Source organism: Crocodylus siamensis, chromosome 5, assembly GCF_052110815.1.
Source record: "Crocodylus siamensis isolate JL-2025a chromosome 5, ASM5211081v1, whole genome shotgun sequence".
Lineage (NCBI taxonomy): Eukaryota > Metazoa > Chordata > Crocodylia > Crocodylidae > Crocodylus > Crocodylus siamensis.
In genome coordinates, this window is record NC_143399.1 from 96,510,987 (window position 1) to 96,522,287 (window position 11,301).

The 11,301-nt window shown below is 43.7% G+C and overlaps 1 long non-coding RNA gene across 1 annotated transcript in view; it reads left to right on the plus strand.

Moving 5' to 3' along the window:
- LOC149864418 (uncharacterized) overlaps positions 1-11,081 on the plus strand; it is a 134,677-nt gene extending 123,596 nt beyond the window's left edge. The window contains exons 3-4 of the long non-coding RNA XR_016442713.1: positions 6,545-6,636; positions 8,068-11,081. This is a non-coding gene — a long non-coding RNA (uncharacterized LOC149864418). The remainder of the gene's footprint in view (positions 1-6,544; positions 6,637-8,067) is intronic.
- Positions 11,082-11,301: the final 220 nt, after the last annotated feature.

Consider the following 11,301-nt stretch of genomic DNA (forward strand, 5'->3'; position numbering starts at 1 on the left):
CAAACACCAACACCATTAAAGTGGTGCAAAAGTATTTGGACCACTTTCAAGTGTTGTGTGCACACATCCCTCGTTTTGGCTACACACAGCCTACATCATAGTTAGTTTTCATAGTTTCACAGTTTCTAGGGTTGGAAGGGACCTGAGCAGATCATCTAGTCCGACCCCCTGCCATAGCAGGAAAGAATACTGGGGTCAAATGACCCCAGCAAGGTGTTCATCTAACCTCCTCTTAAAGACCCCCAGGGTAGGAGCCTGCACCACTTCTCTTGGAAGCTGGTTCCAGGCCCTAGCCGCCCTGACTGTTAAGTAGCGCCTCCTGATATCTAACCTAAACCTACCCTCTGCCAGCTTGTGACCGTTATTCCTGGTCACTCCTGGCGGTGCTCGGGGAAACAGTGACTTCCCCAATGCCTGCTGATCCCCCCGAGTAGTTTATAACAGGCCACAAGATCCCCCCTCAGCCTTCTCTTGTGGAGGCTGAACAGGTTCAGGTCCTGCAGCCTGTCCTCATAGGGCCTGCCCTGCTGTCCCCTGATCATATGAGTGGCCCTCCTCTGGACCCTCTCCATGCTGTCGACATCCCTCTTAAAGTGTGGTGCCCAGAACTGGACGCAATACCCCAGCTGCAGCCTGACCAGTGCCACATAGAGAGGGAGGATCATCTCCTTGGACCTGCTCAAGATGCATCTGTGGATGCATGCCAAGGTGCGGTTGGCCTTCCTTACTGCCTCCCCACACTGCCGGCCCATGTTCATCTTGGAGTCAGGGATGACCCCCAGATCCCTTTCCGCCTCTGTGTTGATAAGAGGGGAGTTCCCCAACCTGTAGGTATGGTGCCGGTTGTTCCTCCCGAGGTGCATCACCTTGCACTTGTCCGTGTTGAAACCCATCCTATTCTTGTCCGCCCCCCCTTGTAACCTGTCTAGATCTGACTGTAGCCTGTTGCATCCTTCCAATGTACCCACGTCCCCCCACATCTTAGTGTCATCAGCAAATTTGAACAGGGTGCTTTTTACCCCCTCATCCAAATCGCTGATGAAGATGTTGAACAGTGCGAGCCCGAGGACCGAGCCCTGCGGAACCCCACTGCCCACATCCTTCCAGGTTGAGAAGGACCCATCTACTACCACCCTCTGGGTGCGGCCCACCAGCCAGTTGGCGACCCAATTGACTGTGTGGGCGTCGACACCACAGTCCCGCAGTTTCTTAATGAAAACAGGGTGATAGACAGTGTCAAAAGCCTTCTGGAAGTCCAGGAAGATTATATCCACTGCTACCCCTGCGTCTAATGATCTGGTGATCTGATCGTAAAAGGCCACCAGGTTGGTCTGACAGGACCTGCCACTGATGAACCCATGTTGGTTGCCCCTAAGCATGCAGTCTCTTGCTGGCCCTTCCTGGATGTGTGCCAGCATAATTTTCTCGAACAGCTTGCCTAGGATCGAGGTGAGACTAACCGGCCTATAGTTTCCCAGGTCCTCCCTGCCTTTTTTGAAGATGGGGACCATGTTGGCCCTCTTCCAGTCCTCCGGTACCTCACCAGAGCACCACGAGTGCTCATAAAGTTGTGCCAGGGGACTTGCAATGACCTCGGCCAGTTCCTTTAGAACTCTAGGGTGGAGATTGTCCGGGCCGGCTGACTTGAATACGTCCAACCCCTCCATCAATTGAATCCTCTTCAGTTTTAAGAGATAAGGGTTGATTTCCACCTTCCACCCTCCATCCTGCTTCTCAGACAAGAGAATTCACAGGGAACTAGTGTCACTTTCAATTTTGTGGTCTGTTGCTCAAATGCTTTTGAGCACACACTTCTTATTTGGTTGGCTAACATGCTGACACAGCACAAGTTCTAACTTCCTGGATTTATTATCTACAACTAATTTAAATATCAAAATCAAGCAAATTCTTTCTATCAAACTTCATTTTTCCCTAGGTCTTACTTTCCCCTGGACATAGCCTGAGGCTTTCTTCCATCCTTTGGGCACGAAGAAAAAGATTCTAAAAGTACTGGTCATGAAGTACTGAAGATATTTTATTTGGAATAAGAGAGATTGGGTTTATTTATCTTGGTTAAAAGAAGAATGAATGCTTTCAGTGATTAATCTAGGTGTGGGGGCATTTTCCAGGAGATTACGGTATTTCAGTATTACTCTTCGGTGGGATTTTTATGCTGTGAAGGAGAGGGAAAATGAAGGTAATTATTCTTATTTATTAAAAATCAATTTGTGAATCAAGGTGGGTTTACATTAGTAGATAGAACTGTCCTGTTATATAGATCTGCCCTCTAACTGTATCTCCTCTCCAAGTTCATGTTCACTTCAAGTGTTTTTGGTACAGCTGGGGAGTGGGAGCTTTCTACAGCGTTGTAACATAATAGGGAGCAAGAATTGTAGTAAACTAACTACAAGTAACTCTCGTTGAATTTGCCTTTATTTAGTGCCCTTGTAGCACTTCTTTGTTTGTTTTCAGGATACTTGTTCATCTTACCCCAGATTTTAATAATTTTGAAAATTGGCAAGTAGTGTTTGTTATTTAGGCTTTAACAGGTAACATGGCATGACATAGGCTAAACTGTTTCAAAAGCAGCAACTGGCTGGTTTTGGGTACCTGCTTGAAATACAGCATCAATTTAACAAACTGCTGAGCTTGGAAAATCTAAGAAGAAAAATGTTTCCTCTGGAATAAATCTCAGTGTAGTTTCTTTTTATGCTAGTTTTATCACTGGGCCATGGGCAGCCCCTGACAATTGTTTGTGCTTTGAGGTTCTCCAAAGTCTTCAACTTCCCATTTCACAACACCTCTATCTAACACTTGAGATGGTTTACATTAAGGATGCTAGTGAGAAATCTCTGTGTTGGATTGAACTGGATCTTTCCAATTCACCTCAGTATTTATTTGTGGGTGGGTTGCAAAATGATGGCATGTTAAAGGTTAAAATGAGTTGTCTTAGTTGCTATCATTTTCTTGGACTTCACTAATAATTAAAGGCCACTCCAAATGTAAAAGCAGCCTCAGAAAACAAACAAGGTGATGATTTCCTAAGTGCAAGACTAACATGTCATCAGGCAAAGATTCTCAATGTGTTTTGTCCCACAAAAGACACCATTTTGGTACACAGTCAGTCTTGAACTGTGATTCTCTTTACATTCTTGGAACAATTATAAAATAGGCCACAAATCTGCAAAACAGACTGAGGTTCCAGATCCTACATAATTTTATTTTGTTTTTTTCCTGGCAGTAGAATTCATGAGCACAATTCCCTGCAGGCAATCAGAGATTTCTTTATTCAGTTTCCTGCTCTGTGTTTTCTCTCTGATTCTACTATCTTGCCTTGAACTTGGGACTTTATCCTGATATAAATGTTAAGCAGTCATTGGGGTAGTTGCTTCAGGCAGCTTTGAAGACAAAGTTTCTGATCTGAGAAGGCATACACACAAATGCTTGAACTGATGCATCCTACATGTAAAACTGCCATGTTGCAGTATGCATGGTCTATAAATGTAGATACCTGGTTGCAGGACTGGGGATCCTGTAGTGGAATTGTGATGCCAGCTGAAGATTTGCCTCCAGAGCTGTCCTGGATTGCTAAAATTACTTAGTTTGGTTTGGTATTGTAGGCTTGGAACTTATAGACTCCAAAGGCATGTGAGGGGAATGTGGCCAGAGGCTTTACTATTTTGAATTAAACAAAATCCTGTAAATAAACTGAAAGCTCCAAAGAAGGTTTTGGTTTTGTTGTTGTTTGCTGTTGCCTAACCTGAGCCTCCTATAAATTCTGTCTTCAACTGCTCAGATTTTTGCTCTACCACAGTAAAGCAATTTACGAATTGAAGGTGCTCTCTGCATTTACTGGATGCACCAGAGAGGATCACATGAAATAATTAATTCTGTTTAGATGATCAGCAGCATTTGAAAAAGGAAGTATGGAGGGCCTTACATGACTAGTAGAATATGTTTTTGTTTTCCCATTTACCCTTCTAAGAGCTTCCAATGGGCATATTTTCGGTTGCTTTAAAGGAGGGTTTCATTTGTTTGAATGATACACACTGGGCCAAATTTTGCCAGACGCACTGGAATCAATGAGAGTGGCACTATGTATTTGAAGGCAAGATATGGCTGACTGATTGTCTGCAGTGGGGCTGACACAGAACATGTGTTAAGGATTTATCAGAAGAAAAAGAGGTTGCTAAAGTTAAAAAATCTCTTATGTTGAAGACGGTAACTTTTTCCTGGAATATGCATTAGAATGCATCTCCTTCACTGTGTCTGCATACAATTCTGTTCAAAATGGAAACCTCTAGCACAGCAGTAAATTATTTCATATGCATAACCCTGGGGGCAAAGATTTTTCTCTTTCCAAATTGTTAGTATTTTACAGTTGGGTAAAGAGACTGAGTCTGAATGCTGATGATTCCTTGAAGACTTTGCATGCAGGGGGCACATCTAGATGAGCACGCACGTGCCTCTTCCAGCGTCTCAAACCCCTTTGAGATGCTGCAAGAGGCACATGCAGGAACAAAAAAAAGTTATATCCAGGGGTCAAACAATACCCCAGAGGAAAAAAATGAGTCAAGGCATGGTCCCAGACCATGTCCCGAGGCAACTGGAGGCTTGGTCCTTTGCCAGAGCATCTCTGTCATTCACCCTTTCCCTGGTGCTGAAGCTGCAGGGACCTGGACCCAGCTTCTGTCAGGTAAGCAGGGGGCTGCAGGGCTGGAGGAGGGGGGAGGGGATTTTGGTGGAGGCCCCGCCCAGCCCTGTACATTCTCCCTGCCCCCCATTCATTCCCCCCGCCCCTCCCACACTCAGTGGCGGTAGCAGAGAAAGAGCAGGAGGCTGGAGAAAGCAGGGGAAGTGTCCAGCTCATTTCCAGGGGCTTTTCCAGGGGCTGGTCCCCAGCCTCCTGCTCATTCTTACATACAGTGATTTAAAATTATGTGTTGGCGTGTTAACTCCTACTTCGTTGGGTTAAATGCTTTTCTTCAGAGAGTTGAAATCGAAGATATTTTATACTTCTTGTGTGTGCGCATACTAAGTACACTAAATGTATTTTAAATTTTAGGATGAAAATATATCATTAGCTCTGTCATGTATTGCCAATTGCATACCAAACTTTCTCAGTCCACCCTATCTTAATATGACACTGGTCAGGTAGGGTAATTAAGGAAATGGTGTTGTTTTAAAAATCATGATACAATGTATCTATATATTTTTAAATAATTGCTTTTACCAGTCCTACCGCAGTTGATTAAATTTGGCTAATGAGACCGCAGTTAGTTTCATGTCTAGCAAACATCTGTATCCAGTTTCACTTTCTGATGCTCCTCAGGTTGTAAACCCAAAAACATTTGTTTAATGACAGTCTGCAAACTTTTTTGCTGTACACCAGGGCTGCCAACTTCTAAGAGGCCAGGGCCTGCACACATGATGAATTGTACCAGCAGGTGCTGCACTCCATGGGATAACACTAGTGGGGCAATGCCCCCACCCCAGGCTGCACATCATACATGCACACGGGTGGGTGCTCCCCAGCCACACTACACCAAGCACACATGCATGCCCCTACCCACTGCACTGTGCATGGGTGAGCAGGCACTCCCTTGTGCCACTGCACCCCATGTACAAGGGTGGGTGGGTACCCCATTCACTGCTCCTGCATGGAGGAGCAGTGCTCAGCAGCTCTCAGATTTCCCTGTGGCACTGCACAACACAGGTGCTCCAGGCCACCGTTAGCCAGCACTGTGGGCTGTGTCATGCCATGCTGGCCTATGACCTGGAACTAGATTAAACAGTGGAAGCCAAGGGATGTAGGGGGAGTCCCAAGACCCAGGATGATGCTGCAGCTGGAGCAAGGGGCAGCAGCAACCAGAGAAAAGCCTGGGAGCTGCATGTTATACCCCTCATGAGCTTCATGTGGCCTGCCAGCTAGACAACCCAGATGTATACTTTTACTTAGCCTTGCTTTGTTTTGGAAGTCTGAGTTTTGCTAGCATAGTGGAAAGCCACAAGGTACCATCCTGCCATTTTATCTCTTTGTTAATTTTTTGTAATTCCTGGGATTTGGGGGAATGAATAAGAGATGTTTGTTATACATTTGTAGTTGTCCCAACTGAGATATTGTGGCTGGCTAAGGAACGCCATGTGATTTATATGAAGTGTTCGTCTCGTCTCCTTCACACTGTTACGATGGAATGAGTGTAATGCTCTTGCTTTGAGATACTTAGCATGTGGTTGCATAACTGATGACAGAAATAAGTGACATGGTCTACATCCACAGCTTTGACAGTTTTTATTACATGCTGGTTCCAGTAATTTTAAACTGCTGAGAGATGACTGGTGTGTTTTTGTTGTCTTCTGCATATACCATCCCCAGCTATGTAGCATACCCTACCATCATTTACTGATCAGCCTTCCCTTTTTTTCCACTAGGCACAGCTTTGTCTGTGTAAGTCACCAACCAACTTGCTGGAAAGTGGTACATTCCCTTGGTTATGTCACCCTTGCTGCATGCTACTTCAGGTCTCTCTTCCCTTTTTGTCAGGCCTCACCAGGAGCACATGACCATTGCCTGCTTCAAGGAGGACCTGCCTCTCCACAGCCTGCATTTACTCTTTGAGTAGCTGGTTTTCATAGGTTTGTATTTATGTTATCTTCATGGCTTTCCAGATTATGGTTGTGTGTAGGAGGCAGGGAGAACACCTGCAGGGTGACAAAGAGCCGCAGATTCTGGTTCATATCTAAATGGGTTGGAGAGAGGGTACAAGCACCCCAGGTTCTAACCCACGCACAGGAGGCATAAGAGAGGCTTAGCCCTCCCTTCCCCTCCCCCCCCCCAAGATGATGCTTCCTTGGATCCTAGTTCTCACAAAGAAAAGAGAGAAAGGCCCTTCCCCTACCACATGGGGGAGAAGAGCCCCCCCCCCCCAATAGTGAAGCAGGAAAAAGAAATCAGGCTCTGCAGAGGAGCAGGGATCCCCAATTCTATCCTCAAAGGAAGGGGTATGGGAGTGATAGTTGCCCTGCCCCCCTTTCCTTCCACTTGCCCTTCCCCCATGTTATGTAACCCCCTGTCACTATTGCATCCCTTCCACTCACCCGTAATCCCCACCACTTTTTCCTTTGCCACAACTCAAGACCCACCTTTTCTTTATTTCCTCACAGCAAGCATGTGCATCCTTAACCTTTTTCTGAGTACCGTCTGAATGTTGCTACTGTACTCGTACTACATTTCACCAGAGTAAGAGAAGTCTAAGATCTCTGACAAAGGCAGATTGTTGTAACATGTCTACATTTCCTCTGTCTCTCCACATTCATGCACACTCGAACTGGCACTAGCTGAGTAGAAGACAGGTTTAATTTCTACAAGCTCCCTGTAAGCCATACCCACACTAACTGGCTAGAAATTCTTTTAGCTATCCATGCTGTACACTCACAGTGGAATTCTTTTAGCTTGCAAGTGTTAGGCTTCTGTCTATCCTGAGATGCACACTCTTTCTTGAATTATTTTTCTCAGTGTTGCTTCCTTAAAGTAATAGTAGGTGCCATGTACTAACTGAGATGAATGTCAAATAGTTTCAATTTTGGACATGAACACAGCCATGGTTAGACTTCTATGTGGGCAATAATGTTGATAGACAATGGAAACTGTAAGAAGTATTGTTTTTCAGAACATGGGGCCTGCCTCCATTTATCAGGAATCCCTTGCTTAAATGAATTTTAATTTGGAACACTCATCCTAAGCATGCAACATTTCAAGACAATGTAAGTAAACACTTAGGCATTAGAGCAACAGAATTGACCAGTGAGCAGACCAAACTTCTTAACCTTATCTGTAGCAGAGTTTACAATCCACAACAACATTGATCAATAGTGCTTTTTATCCCTGGGGCCTTCTTGCAGGTGCCAGGCCAGCATTTCTGAAAAGCTGCTAGGTGGAATCAATGCAGCAAGTATGAAGAGTATTTGTTAGAAATGGAAATTCAGAATAAATTAAAAAATAAAAATGTACATCCCAGTGAAACAGTCTGTTGGACTAACTTTATTAAGTCATACCTCTTTCTTTAGCTGGCAGCACACAAGGGACAGATGGACCAGTATCACGTCCAGCCACATTTGACTTTCTAGCCTTACTGACCAGGTACCATATACAGATGACTCAACTGCAAGGAATTGTCAGCAAGTCCAGTGCAGGCCTTGACTTCATACTTCTGGAGCAACAGCAAGATGGCAGGACTTCTGGACCAGCATACTTCTGGAGTAACAACAAGATGGCAGATAACCATCTTATCCCCTTCCCATCACAAAGTGTAGACACCTCAAATCAGATAGAATAGTGGCCATCAGCATTTAAAGTTAACATGTTTTTTTCACCATGTTGTTTTCTAGTTTCATTCTCTTGAAGGGGCCAAATCAATTATCATAGACATTACAATGTGTAGCAACAAGGACTCAGAATGTGAGTGCAAATGGTGCAACAACATCCAGCACCAACAATGGGATTGATATGTGGGACATTTATGGTGGGAGGAACACAAATAGAAAGGAAATTAAATTGATTAATATTATATGTTTTGAAAACATGTCACTTTGCTGGTGCTTTTTTCACCTGTGTGTTTCTTTGTTCTATGACAGACCCAGAAGGAACTATGCTAAACAAAACTGTCTTTACCATTCCCTCTGCAAAAGCAGCTGATACGGAAGAACACCCAAACACAGCTCTAGTATTTTTGGCATCATTTAAAGGCTTACATAAACCAAAGAGAGGCCCACAAAAGGAAGACCGCTTGGTTTCAGGGACTGGCCTTGATTTTCTGCTTGGGATAATGAAGAGCAGGAATCTATCCCTAATTAAAAGCAAACAAAAATCTGCAACTTTTTCACATACATTCTTCTCATACTTCCAGTTTAACATGTTATATATACACTATTGTTTTCTCTTAATTCATCTTTTACCAAATTATGCACAGACAACTTCATCTGCAGGGTCAGGTGGGAGCATTTTTGATCACTAGAATTTAACTCTTTTAGTGCTTGCTTCTTTCTCAGCAGTTTTCAAAAAGAATGTCACTGGGGTGACTAAACTATGACAAGGAGGATGCCAGTCATTTGTTAGAAAGGATTAGGTTTAGTTTTAATAACAAAAATGTTATCTTTTGTATGCTTCTGGAGTACTTCTTTTCTCACATGCAGCAGTGTTGTTGGACATGTTGTTTCAATGAACGAGACCCAAGAAGGGTGTGGGGTTTTCATCACTCTGACAGTGATTCTCTTTCCTAGACATGTGTTTTTCATTAAGGAATTGATATTTGTCAGCCTGGATGTTAAATGCAGTAAACTACACTACAAGCTGCAGTATAAGATCGATCAGTGTAGCTTTTGAATTGTGGTAGCCTCTTGATGCCTGTTAATGTTGCAGACAGAGATTGTTTTCTTCATATAAAGGTACCTTAAGAGATGTTAGATAAGGATAACAACCTCACTACATACAACTTGTTTCAGAATCAAGGAAAACTCAAATTGCAAGTACAAGATGAGGTTTTTTTCTGAGAAATAATACAGCACCTCAAGAAGAGGAACTACAGCTGACAGGGGATCAAAGAGTCTATGTACCCATCACTGGGGGGGATGCCCTTTAGAGGGTCAATTTCCCTCAATATTCATGTTCCTTGGAGACCGCATCAGTTGGTAGTATATTAAGCCTTAAAGGTCAGGCCATATTTTGGTGCTGTCAGGTATCTCATCAGAGTCTCTAGGCCAGCTACCTCAGTGGCTCCCATAATGCAGATGCTCTTTGTACTGCCTCCACATAGGTTGCAGCCCCACTTCATCCAGACCATGAGCATTCTGGGGATGCTCTCCACCGGGGTTGCTATAATCAGGGACCTGGTTCTCTAAGGCCCAGGCTTGCTTCTTAATTAGTAACTGTCCCTTCAAGGGGTTGGTAAGCTCTCAGCCAGGTAGCTCTTTGCTCCCAGAGACTCTCTGCTTGCATACAAGAAGGCTAGGTACCATGTCTCTGAGTCTTCTGCCCCTGTATCCTCCCTTCCTGCCTCAGCTCCCCATCCCCATTTTCTGGAGATGTGATGTGCAATAGAATAGAAACTGGACACCCTTGGAGGCCCTACATTGCCAAAAGAGTGGTTTTGTTAATTTAGTTTCAAATGTTTTTAAATACAAATCCATGCATACTTTGAAGCTTGGAGAAAGCTTGTTGAGGCATATTAAGAATCTGAACAGTGGAACTTTCTTGTGCTGTGTGGATGGTGTCCTGAGCTTCAGCTTTTTCTCCCAAGCTGCAACTTGAATAGATATGCTATCTGCCTCATACTCAGCTGTTCCTGGCCTGGGCTCAGTCAGAGACTTTATTATTTGGAACACTGGGGATGGAAGAGCGCCTTCAGGAATCAGAGCTGCTGTCTGCCCAGCTTTCAAGAGATCTGCTGTGCTAGTTGTGACAGACCATCTTTGTTTGCTCTGTGGGACCCCTCTTCACCAGTCTATCCAACCGCTTGTTCCTTCTTTCTGGGTTAAAATACATTCAGTTTGAAGGGGCCCAGCTGGCCACATACTCCAAATGATCTGTAGGACTCATCACTTTGCAGCTCTACAAGTTGTTGTTGTTGTTGTTAAATATTGTTTACCTATAGGTTGTGTAGAAATAAATTTATCCAGGCCTCTAACTTGACTAAGAAAAGAGAGTGAAGGAAAGATTGAAGAAGATGCTGATGCTGTATGTTTAAGAATATTCTAAGATAAGAAAAAAAACCCCTTCTGCTTTATTATGTCTTTTACATGTCTTTGTGAACAAATGTTTCTTCCTTTCCTAAAATCAACAAGAAGGTGATAACAGTTCTCAAAACAAAATGTATTGCTGAGCAAGCAACTGTTACTTGTGACAACTGAATGATCTACCTCTTCCTGTCTTTCAAGGTTGCTTTGTTTAAATCATGTGTCTGTTCTCACAGTCTTAGGTATAAAAAGGTATGTTAACTTGTAGAAAGGAGGAGTTCTGTTTAGAATCCTTCCTGTGTTCGCTTGTATGAGCTCCAATAAACACCGACTGGGTCTGTTAATTCTAATACCAAAACACGACGCAAAGTTTGATTTCTTCCACAGTTGTTAAACAGTACTTTTCAGTATTTCTGTCCTAGTTGCCAATCCTGCAGAACCCAAACAAAAGAACTTCCATATTGGAAGATCCATCTAACCCAGTATGTTTTCCCAAAAGCAGCAGGACACAACCCCATATCACAATTTTCCATGAACTGTTCCTTTTGAGATAGGTCAATCAGTTCTTAA